This window comes from Sphaeramia orbicularis, chromosome 12 (genome assembly GCF_902148855.1).
Source record: "Sphaeramia orbicularis chromosome 12, fSphaOr1.1, whole genome shotgun sequence".
Taxonomy (NCBI): Eukaryota; Metazoa; Chordata; class Actinopteri; order Kurtiformes; family Apogonidae; genus Sphaeramia; species Sphaeramia orbicularis.
This window is the reverse complement of record NC_043968.1, coordinates 30222067-30232066: the sequence shown is the minus strand read 5'-3', so window position 1 is coordinate 30232066 and position 10000 is coordinate 30222067.

The window sequence follows — 10000 nt, the reverse complement described above, 5'->3', positions numbered from 1 at the left end:
TTTGTGTGTTAATTCAGTAAAAGTTAAACTGTGCTGAATCTAAAGAGAAGCTTGATGTAGTCTAATTTTGATTGTCACAGTAAAGTTTTTTATGGAGTTGAGTTAAAACTTTAAAACATAGTGCACTCTGTAAAATTGGCTGTTGGATTTGACTTTTCTTGAAATGTAGTAACCTTGTAGATAGTTGCATTTTGCAGCTTTAACCCATAAAGACCCAAACATCCACTGTTGACCAAAACCATCTATTGATCTAAACTGTTTAATACCTGTTGATCCACTAATCCTATCAATACATGTAAACAATTCATGTAAAATACAGTTATTCATCTTTTCATGGTCATCAGATATGACCCCTTTGGATGTTCAGACACTTTGTTGTTACCATGGAAATACCGTCATCTTCTACAACATTGATTCACCAGTAAAACCCATGGAGTTGGATCGGTGACAGTGGATGGAAACACTGGGTTTATGTTCAGTTAATGATAGATTTTCTGAAAAAGTCAGCTTTTCTTCAGTTTTTTTTTCTATTTCTGATATAATAACCTTCAATTGTAATCTGAGCTTTTATGAACATCTACATAATCAGTAAATCAAATATATAAAAAAAATGTTTTTCACAAAAAAAAACAAAAACACAAAGAACGGAGTGTAGTATTACAATATATGACAATAAATCACTTAAGAAAGGTTAAATTTTCGTATCATTTCATTTATTTTGTTCATGGTTGTGCATTTCATCAGCAGACATTGAATAATCATCAGGTGAACTAACATTTACACACCCATGCTCGAAAAGGAGCAGGATGAAGAAAATCTTATATTTCCTGCCCCCTTCTAAATAATAATAGCCTTAATGGTTAGCTATACACAATTAGCTATAAAATCATACTGTATAAAGTCAGACAACCCAAACAAAATACATCCAAGGATAATACAAAATAAATACAAAACCAAGTGCAAAACTACATATCCAGGAAGTACAAAACAAACAAAACATAGGTAAATATACACCTGACAAAATGATGCAAAACAATTACGATAGATACGATAAATAGAGAGAGAAATTCATTTGGGAAGTGCCACAAAAGTCACACTGGGTCTTTATGGGAGAAATATATTTATCTTTACCAGTGTGACTGTTGTGCCTTTAACCATTCCCGCAGTATCAAACATACAGGGGTTGGACAAAATAATGGAAACACCTTAAAAAATCGACAAAATATAATTTAATATGGTGTAGGTCCGCCTTTTGCGGCAATTACAGCCTCAATTCTCCGAGGTATTGATTCATACAACTTGTGAATTGTTTCCAAAGGAATTTTAAGCCATTCTTCAGTTAGAATACCCTCCAACTCTTTTAGAGACGATGGCGGTGGAAATCGACGTCTTACTTGAATCTCTAAAACTGACCATAAATGCTCAATAATGTTGAGGTCTGGGGACTGTGCCGGCCATACGAGATGCTCAACTTCATTAGAATGTTCCTCATGCCATTCTTTAACAATTCTATCTGTATGGATTGGGGCATTATCATCTTGAGGTGAAGGTGTTTCCATTATTTTGTCCAACCCCTGTAGTCTTGCCATGTTCATCAAGCATCAATAGGTTTCTATTATTTGTACTAACTGTTGTAATAGTAATATATCCACTGTTAGTACTAGTATTTGTAGTAGTAGTATTAACAGTCATGGACCTTTCTTTTGGTTTCTAGTAATTATACTAACACCAGCTGATCTACTTTGACAGTTCTAGTTCAGTTATCTGTGCATCAGCTGCATCCATGTGTCCCCCCCCCCCCCCCCCAGTCTCTCTCTATCTCTATCACTCTCTTTTTCTCCTCTTTTACCCTCTATCTCTAACCACAACTGGTCAAAGCAGACGTCCATCCTCCAGGAGTCAGGGTCTGCTCCAGGTTTCTGCTGTTAAAAGGAAGTTTTTCCTTCCACTGTCACCAGTCACGAGTGTTTGCTCCTGGAGGATTCTGTTGGGTTTCTGAAAATTGGCTCAGAGTCTGGTTTTGACCAACTCAATATGTAAAGTGTCATGAGATAACTTTTGTTATGATTTGGCGCCATATAAATAAAATTTGATTGATTGATTGTAGTAAAGGCTCACACATACTGTACATGCATCACATTTGTTCATTAGCAGACTCATATTTTTAAGAGCAAAGTCCTCTGCAGCCGCCTATAAAGACTGTTTAGGTCACTATACCTCCAGCTGATTCTGCATTTTTGCCTTGTAGACCTCTGTACCTTGGACCTTTACTGTATAAGCTGACCGTAGTGACTTCACACCTCATGAAACCAGTGGAGGGTACAGTCAGAGCATCATAAAAGCCTTTCAGCAAAGCTCAGCCGTGTCAAGAAGGAGCTAGAAATTTTCATTGACAAAAAACAGCTAAGAAACATATGTGTTACGTTCAGAACTTAAAAAAAACAACATTATTTTGGCAAGAGGTGCTTCCTGTGAAAAGGCCTGGGGTGTTTACAATGTGAGTTATGCTGTTACTCATTGTTGTTTATTGCAGAGTTTGGGGGAATATTCTGAAGGCGTTTCATGGTGACATTTTGAGATGTGTTCCACAGAGGGAGAAAAGGCCATAGAGGGCAGTAGAATTTATTGACTGAATTTCACAGTTATAAATGGGTCTTTTACAAGTGACATAAAGAAAATGATCTGTTCTGTGCAGAGGCAGTAGAGATCTGTAAACTTGTTCTGTGTACTACCAGCACTCACAGTACTTGTATTGCATAAAGTTTTATTCAACAGGCTTTTGATAAACATTGAGCATAGAGCTTAAGGTGAAGGTGAAGGCAGAATATTTAAAACACTTGAAAATGTCCTCACATAAATAACCATAGCTGTTACATATATTCAGTCTCACAGCAAAATGTTCATTTTCCTGAGGCACTGTATGAACAGCCTATATTTCCATTTCTGTATGCACTGCAGAGCTATGTTCACTATCACTGTCTTATATGTTTTGTTGAAACCCTTAGACTTCCATTCTGCACAGAAGACAGCCTATGGGGAGCTCTCCAGACGAATAATCATCTCTGGAGAAAAGCCAAATACAAAGAGACCACTGTCTATGCGGCACAGTGTTGCTCAAACAATCCATATCCCTCACAAAACCACCCCAAGGCTTTAATGTGATTCCCCAGACGGCTGCGATATGAAAAACACAACTGTAAAAATGAGCAGTTTAGAAATCAGTTATTTCATCCTGAATAGGAACTTAAAGTTGTACTTTAATTCAATAATATGCAAACTTATTTCTGCATGTAAACAACTTGCTGGAGAAGTGAGACAATGAGAACAAGACTCAGATGGATAACTTTTTTTTTTTTTTTTGTCTAAACAATCAAACAAGGACAATTCATGGAGCACTATTATAGGAACAAGTGGTGTTATGTAAGCCGAAAGGCATTGCTAATTTTACAGAAAACCAATAAAAACCATTATGAATAAGCACTTTGCAGCTCATCAGTACCTCTTTGACGAAGGAGTCGATGTACTAGTTTTCGACTCATCAACCCCAACTGTCTATTTTATTTTATTTGTTAAATACATTTGATGGAATCTTTTTGCTTTAAGCAGGGTTTTGTCAGTTCCACGCTGCACCTGTCAGAGATCACCTGTGTGGGAGTTTGAACTGTGACAGCTTTTTTTCTGTTAATGAGGTTTGAGTGTCTGTCAGCGGCACAGCTTCTTGTGTCTGTTTAACCACCGTGGCTGTTGCAGCACAAGCCTTTTGTTTTTGTTTTTTTTCCCTCTTTTAACCCCGATTTCATAAATCGTCTTAATGTACCTTATTTCTATTTAAACCTTGAGAATTTTTTGTCCTAAAATCTCATGTTACTGTTGTATACTGAATCGGTTCTGTCCAGACGGGAGCGTTCCAGTGTTGAAAAATTGACGTGAACATTTTCAGTACAAGGCTGGTCAAAGCTTGGACCTGCTTTATCAATATTCTCCACAGCTGGAGGCCTTTTACATTCACACCACTCACATTCTCTTGTTCTAAGCTCTGATTCCAAATCTATTTCTAGCTAATCACTCCACGCCGCAGTAGCAGTGACGTCAAACGTTAGCCCTCATGGGTGCTTCTTTAAATAATAGTTAAGACTCTCAGTGCAGGTTTGGGTTTCCAGCATCTATCTGTCTCAGACAGAACGGGCAACTTGCGATATGCTTCAAGCCCCGAAGAAATAATAATACTAGCAAATTAGACTATTGGTATAATTACTATGTATTGTTGTGTTATTGTTATTATCATTATAATTATTATAATACTTTTTATTTTCTCTCTCCTTTTCATTCACACTCCCCTCTTCCCCTTTTCCTTATTGGCCCTAATCAGTCTATATTATTTAATTGCTCTTTACGTTTATTATCTTTTTTCATTTGTTGTTGTTTGTCATTATTTTGTCATTGTTTTAGGTTTGCTTATTTGCGTGATTCTTCTTTTGTTTGTGTGTTGTTGTTGTTTTTCTGTCCACTATGCCTTGTTAACTGTATCACTAATTAAAAAAAAAAAAAAAGCCCTGAAGAAATGACAAACCAGTATGCCGGCGGAGGTAAACCTCTGTTTGCAAACTTCTCATTATGCTCTTAATTTACTTATGTGCAATAGAGCTGCTAAAAATAGAACAAAACAGACAGATGTTGGATCTGTTTAGTCTTTTTATGCTTTTTCTATGATGCTACATCTAGTTTAGACTTTGCCTAACATATGATAAACATATATATTTCTCCTGATAATTATACTACATAATGGGATAAAATGTAAGAATACTCCCAAGCGTGATAGTAGCGTGTCTGCTATATAAATATAGACATATAAAATGAGATGTATATAAAAAAGATTCCCCTTATAGAAAACAGGACAGTTTCTGGACTTCCCACAACGAAAGAACACAGAAATAATGACTATATACAAACTATTTGAAGTAAATCACACTCATTATACATGCGAAAAGATATCTCTAATGATAAAATGGACAAATGCTCAGAGACAGCACGCTAGATCCTGAGTGAGTCATCATGCCACAGTATGTGATGACCTACTTCACATTAAAAGACTATCTGGCTGTTGTGCGGCAGGCCAATTTACTTCTTAATGATGACAGAAAAAAAAGAGAGTGACAGCGAGCAAAAGAGAGAGAGAGAGAGACAGAGGAAGAGATGTGTCATGTTAGCTCTATAGACCTTGTTCTTCTAAAGCAGTCAAAATGCTTCAGTTGCACCCACACACCTCTCTGAACCTCCTACACACGTGAATACACACATATACACACACACTTCACAGCCTGAAGCACAGTCTCCAAGTGCGGTCAAAAAAAAAAAAAAAAGAAAAAGAAGAGAAGAGAAGCTGAATACTTCAAGTGGTAATCAATATGCAAGAGATTTTAAAATTAAACAGCTTCTTGAAAAACAAATTATGCGGGTAGTATTTTTGGCGCGTTTACAGCACCTTTCTTATAAAGAATAGCTGTGTTCGGTGTTAAATGCTGACAAGGAACAACGGGGAGATAGATGTATTACCAGCGCTCCACAACAGACTGTGTGTCAGCAGGTCAACGCGGCCACGAGTTCATTCCTCTCAACCTCTTTTCCAGTTCACTGTAGCTGTTCCGATGCCCTTGTTCAAAAGAGCTCACCTCACACCCAGCAACGTAATGCCCTGCCCTAATCCCACTGTTGTGCAGTCAGAGGAGGGTTAACATTTGTATTCCTCATCATTCTTACCTCGCTACACTTTCTGGTTAGGCCTGTCTACAATGCAGTAAAGTTTACAGCATAAAAGCTAAGTTTTTTTGTCTTTTTTCTGTGAGAGAGCTGAAGATGAGGAAGATTGCCTGAGGATGTTTCATATCCCCACAGCTCTGACTGCACACTCTCTGCTCCCTTCTTTATCTCTTTTTTCTTAATCACTCGTCTTTTCTCCGTATCTTACTATATCTCTCCAGTTTTTCTTCCACTTTGTCTCTCCTAGTCTAACCTGTCTCTTTTTTCCCCTGCACAGTTTTCTTCCAATGGTATGTCTAATTCTTTTTAGTCAACTTTCTTCTTTCGGTCCCTGTGCACGCCTTTCTTTCTCTTCCACTCTACTATCTTATCCTGTCCTCCCCTCCCATCGCTTGTGTCGGCGAGAGTGCAAGCAGGTCTCTTGGTGCTTTCTGGGCCTCCCCTCTCCTTGTCAACCCAGCAGCATCGAGAGGAAGAGGCAGCACTGTCACCGTGGACAGGCTCCGGAGAAGACGAGCCAGTGAAAGTTACAGAGAAGAAGAGGGAGGGGCCGAGGAGGCGAGCAGGAAAAACATGACACCGAGGAGGTGTACAGATGACAAGCTCCTTCATTGGGGAGTTTTGTGAAGTAAAAGAGATGCAATAAGAGAGATAGAAAGAGATGGGAGGGAGGGATAAAAGCACAGCAGCAGACATGCAGGATGTTTTTTTTTTTTTATCTTTTTTTTTTTTTTTTTTAGTGTAACTCAGGGATAGCGCCCGTGCGCTGTGTGCCTTTTCTGTGAACACACCTCCAATAAGGCCGGTCGACTGCAAAGCGCAGTGGGCAGATGTTGTTCACATCCATCTCGATGGCTGAATGCATAATTCGCTTGTTGTTTACATAAACCAAAACTCACCCGGCAGTTGAAGGGCACACCGTTTTATACTGCATGAATTTATCGAGACAGAGAGACAACAGCAGCTCTTACTGAGGCGTGTGTTTTCGCTTCACATGCCACACTTTAACCGGCTTGGCTCATGGGTGAGCTGCTGTTCAGCACAGCCATGGAGTTAAGGCTGTGCTTTGCCTCATTATCATCACTGCATGCATACATGATCATCGTTGACTCAATTATTGATGCAGTGGCATTCTGTCGTTAGTTTAGCATTAATCTTTAAGATTTGTAGTCATTTATCTCATTGGACAGTAAACATGGTTTCATGATCTCCTTCACCATTTTCTACCCATTTTTCAGGTCCATGTCCTGACATGGTGTAGGTGTGTTCATTACCTCCGCCAAGGAGGTTATGTTTTTGCCGGCGTTGGTTTGTCTGTCTGTTTGTCTGTCTGTCTGTCTGTCTGTGTGCAAGATAACTCAAAAAGTTATGGACGGATTTGGATGAAAATTTCAGGAATTGTTGATACTGGCACAAGGAACAAATGATTAAATTTTGGTGGTGATCGGGGATGGGGGAGTGGGGGGCCCATGATCTGCCTTGCCGGAGGTCTACGCTCTCCGAGTGCTTTTCTAGTTTAGAACTAATTAACCTTTTTATTACTGCTTAAATTATCCTCTCAAGTAAATAATATATTGGTCCCTAAAACTTTGCAAAATGAAAATGTTTTCTTTTTTCCCCAGTGGGTCTGGAAAACTGGTTCCACCTGTGCTCTGTGCTGGAAACTATTTGATCCATAGATTTAAATATTCATAACATCCAAACACAATCCAAACAAGTGGTTCCAGGCACAACAAACCCCGCCCCTCACATGTATAGTATCATATTTTGGCATTGGTCCAGCTGATGTCATCATGTCTGTATGTGTTCTGATGTCAGCATAGACATAGACAACATAGACAAATTCTGGCCATTATAAGTGAATGGGAAAAAAAAAGATTTTAAAAATTCATAAAAACTTTTAACTTTGACCTACTTTTCCCAAAATGTAATGACATCTATTCTGTGTCACTGGCAATTTATAAACCCAATTTGTTATGAATTCAACCAATAGTTTTGCTGCTAAAGTGTTAACAAACAAAGAAACAAACCGAACCAATAACAATACCCCTTGCCTCCCGTTTGGGGGGTGGGGTAATAAAAAAGGTGAAAAGGGTTCAAGTTGTGTCTGGAATCCAGTGCAGAAAAACATGTCTTTTCAGATTTTCTTCAGACCTCATGCAGGTGGTGATTGATCAGAATCCTGTCTGTAGCCTGTCTTGTATCTCAGCCAAGTCACAAAGCAATGTGTGACTCTTTCACTGCTTTATCTTACATAGTGACCCTAAAAGAAAAAAAAGAAAAAAAAAAAACACTCTGTAGTATGATAAAGGCATTAAAAGATGCAGGAGGAGCAGTTAGTTTGTTTTTGTTCAGCCATCATAATAAAATCATCCAAAAGTAACCAGAAGATTGATATCTGTCTGTTTTTTTCATGTATTTGTTGTATAATCTTTTTTCATGTTCCGTCCACTGTCCATATCACCAAATTAACTGGATTAAGCTGTAGTCTAGTTGAGCCTTTTATGAAAAACCCTGTATAAAATCCAGTAGCCTCCAGAGAGATGAAAACACACCTGAGCCCCAGTGCACAGCTGTTAAAGGAGGAAGAAAATCATCTATAATGTGGCCATAACTCTTCTACACCTACAAAACGGCTCTTCTCATGTATTTTATTACAGAAATAGTTCAGGGCATAGATTTTATATCCTGTGTGTACAAAAAGGTTTTTCATTTTACAATAATAGATTGATACCTTTGAATTCCACAATAAACTTTTTATAATAATAAAGCAAGAACAGACATCAGGAAATGAATCTAAATATGCCAGTAGTGAAATCTGTTTCCGAGGCTCATATTAAGGTACTGTATGCTAATATGGATGGAGCGGAGCTGATTTTTCTGCTTTGCACAGATATTCATTATTCGACAAGTGGAACAAAGTGTGTAGAAATAAAAGAAAAAGAACTTTTGTTTGAAAGGCAGGTATATCTGACAGCACCTGCTGCTTCCACCTACTGTGATTGTTGTAACAGCAAGTTTGTTATAGATAGGATGATTTTTTTTTTTTTTTTTTCTGCTTTCCACTCTGGTTCACCTCTCCTCCGTCCCCCCTACATCCCCCTACCATGACCACACCAAGTTAGGCAACAAAAATACCAAGGGACACATTGGCTGAAGAATTTTTTAATCCCACTCCTGAACCACATGATCACAACATCTCCGCTCATTATTTGGCGACTCCCTGTGTACAAAATCAGGAGACAATGTGTGCCCTCTCAGTGCAAGTTTTCAATGGCTCCCTGAAATGCTTCTTGTTTCTTTGTTGCCTCATTATAATCCTTTGTGTGTCCTCTGTGAATGGCTGATGATGATTATGCAAATGTGCCATCAGAGAGCAGCATGGGTAATTATCACAGCACAGAATGAGGTTTTTTGAAATTCTCTGACTGCTGAAGAGGAAACCGTGGGTCGTCAGTGTGTGTTAGTTCAGCTTTGAGACTTCGGGCATGGGGACGCCTACTAAACATGTATAACCTTTACAACTTACACACATGTATGAGGGTTTTTTTTTTCTTCTTTTACTGTCTAAAATGACTCCACCTGCACTGGAAGTTGATTTGTGAGTTCAGTCAATGCTGTTGCTTGTTGTAATTTAATACATTTCCCCTCTCCACCTAATCACTCTATTTTCTGTTGCCTTTATGCACTGTTATTTGACATGTGATGTGTTCGGGTTATGATCAACATGGAGATGGACACGGCCAGAGCATTAGTATTCAGTCAGGCAGTAATGAGGGCAGCCTTTTTAGGAGATTCAGGGTTGAGAGGCCCCTTGGTGAACAGGTGGGGCCCTGGCAGCAGACCTTAACACTTCTCTCTGAGGTATGAAATGGCTCATTATTTCATGATTTGGTATACAAAGAGAAAAATCCAGAGATGGAGATAGATTGAGTCAGACAAACAGAGCTAGAAGAGGAAATGAAAAAAAAGAGAAACACAGTTTAGGTCCTGTGGTTCAGGAGAAAATGGGAAAGACACAGACTCCCACAGAGAGACCAGCTTTGAGAGCTTCAGTACCCTGAGTGAGAGCCCCGACTGGGGTGAAGGAAGGTGGGTTGCCTGGGGTCAATTAACCTCCAGTGCAGCCAGAGTGCAGGCTCTAAGGAACACTGGTTTTATAGATACTGACTAGGCACAATTTGTCTCCCTGAACCACAAGGGTGCTTGCATAAAAGAGGTCATGGGCCAATGAGGCATAGAA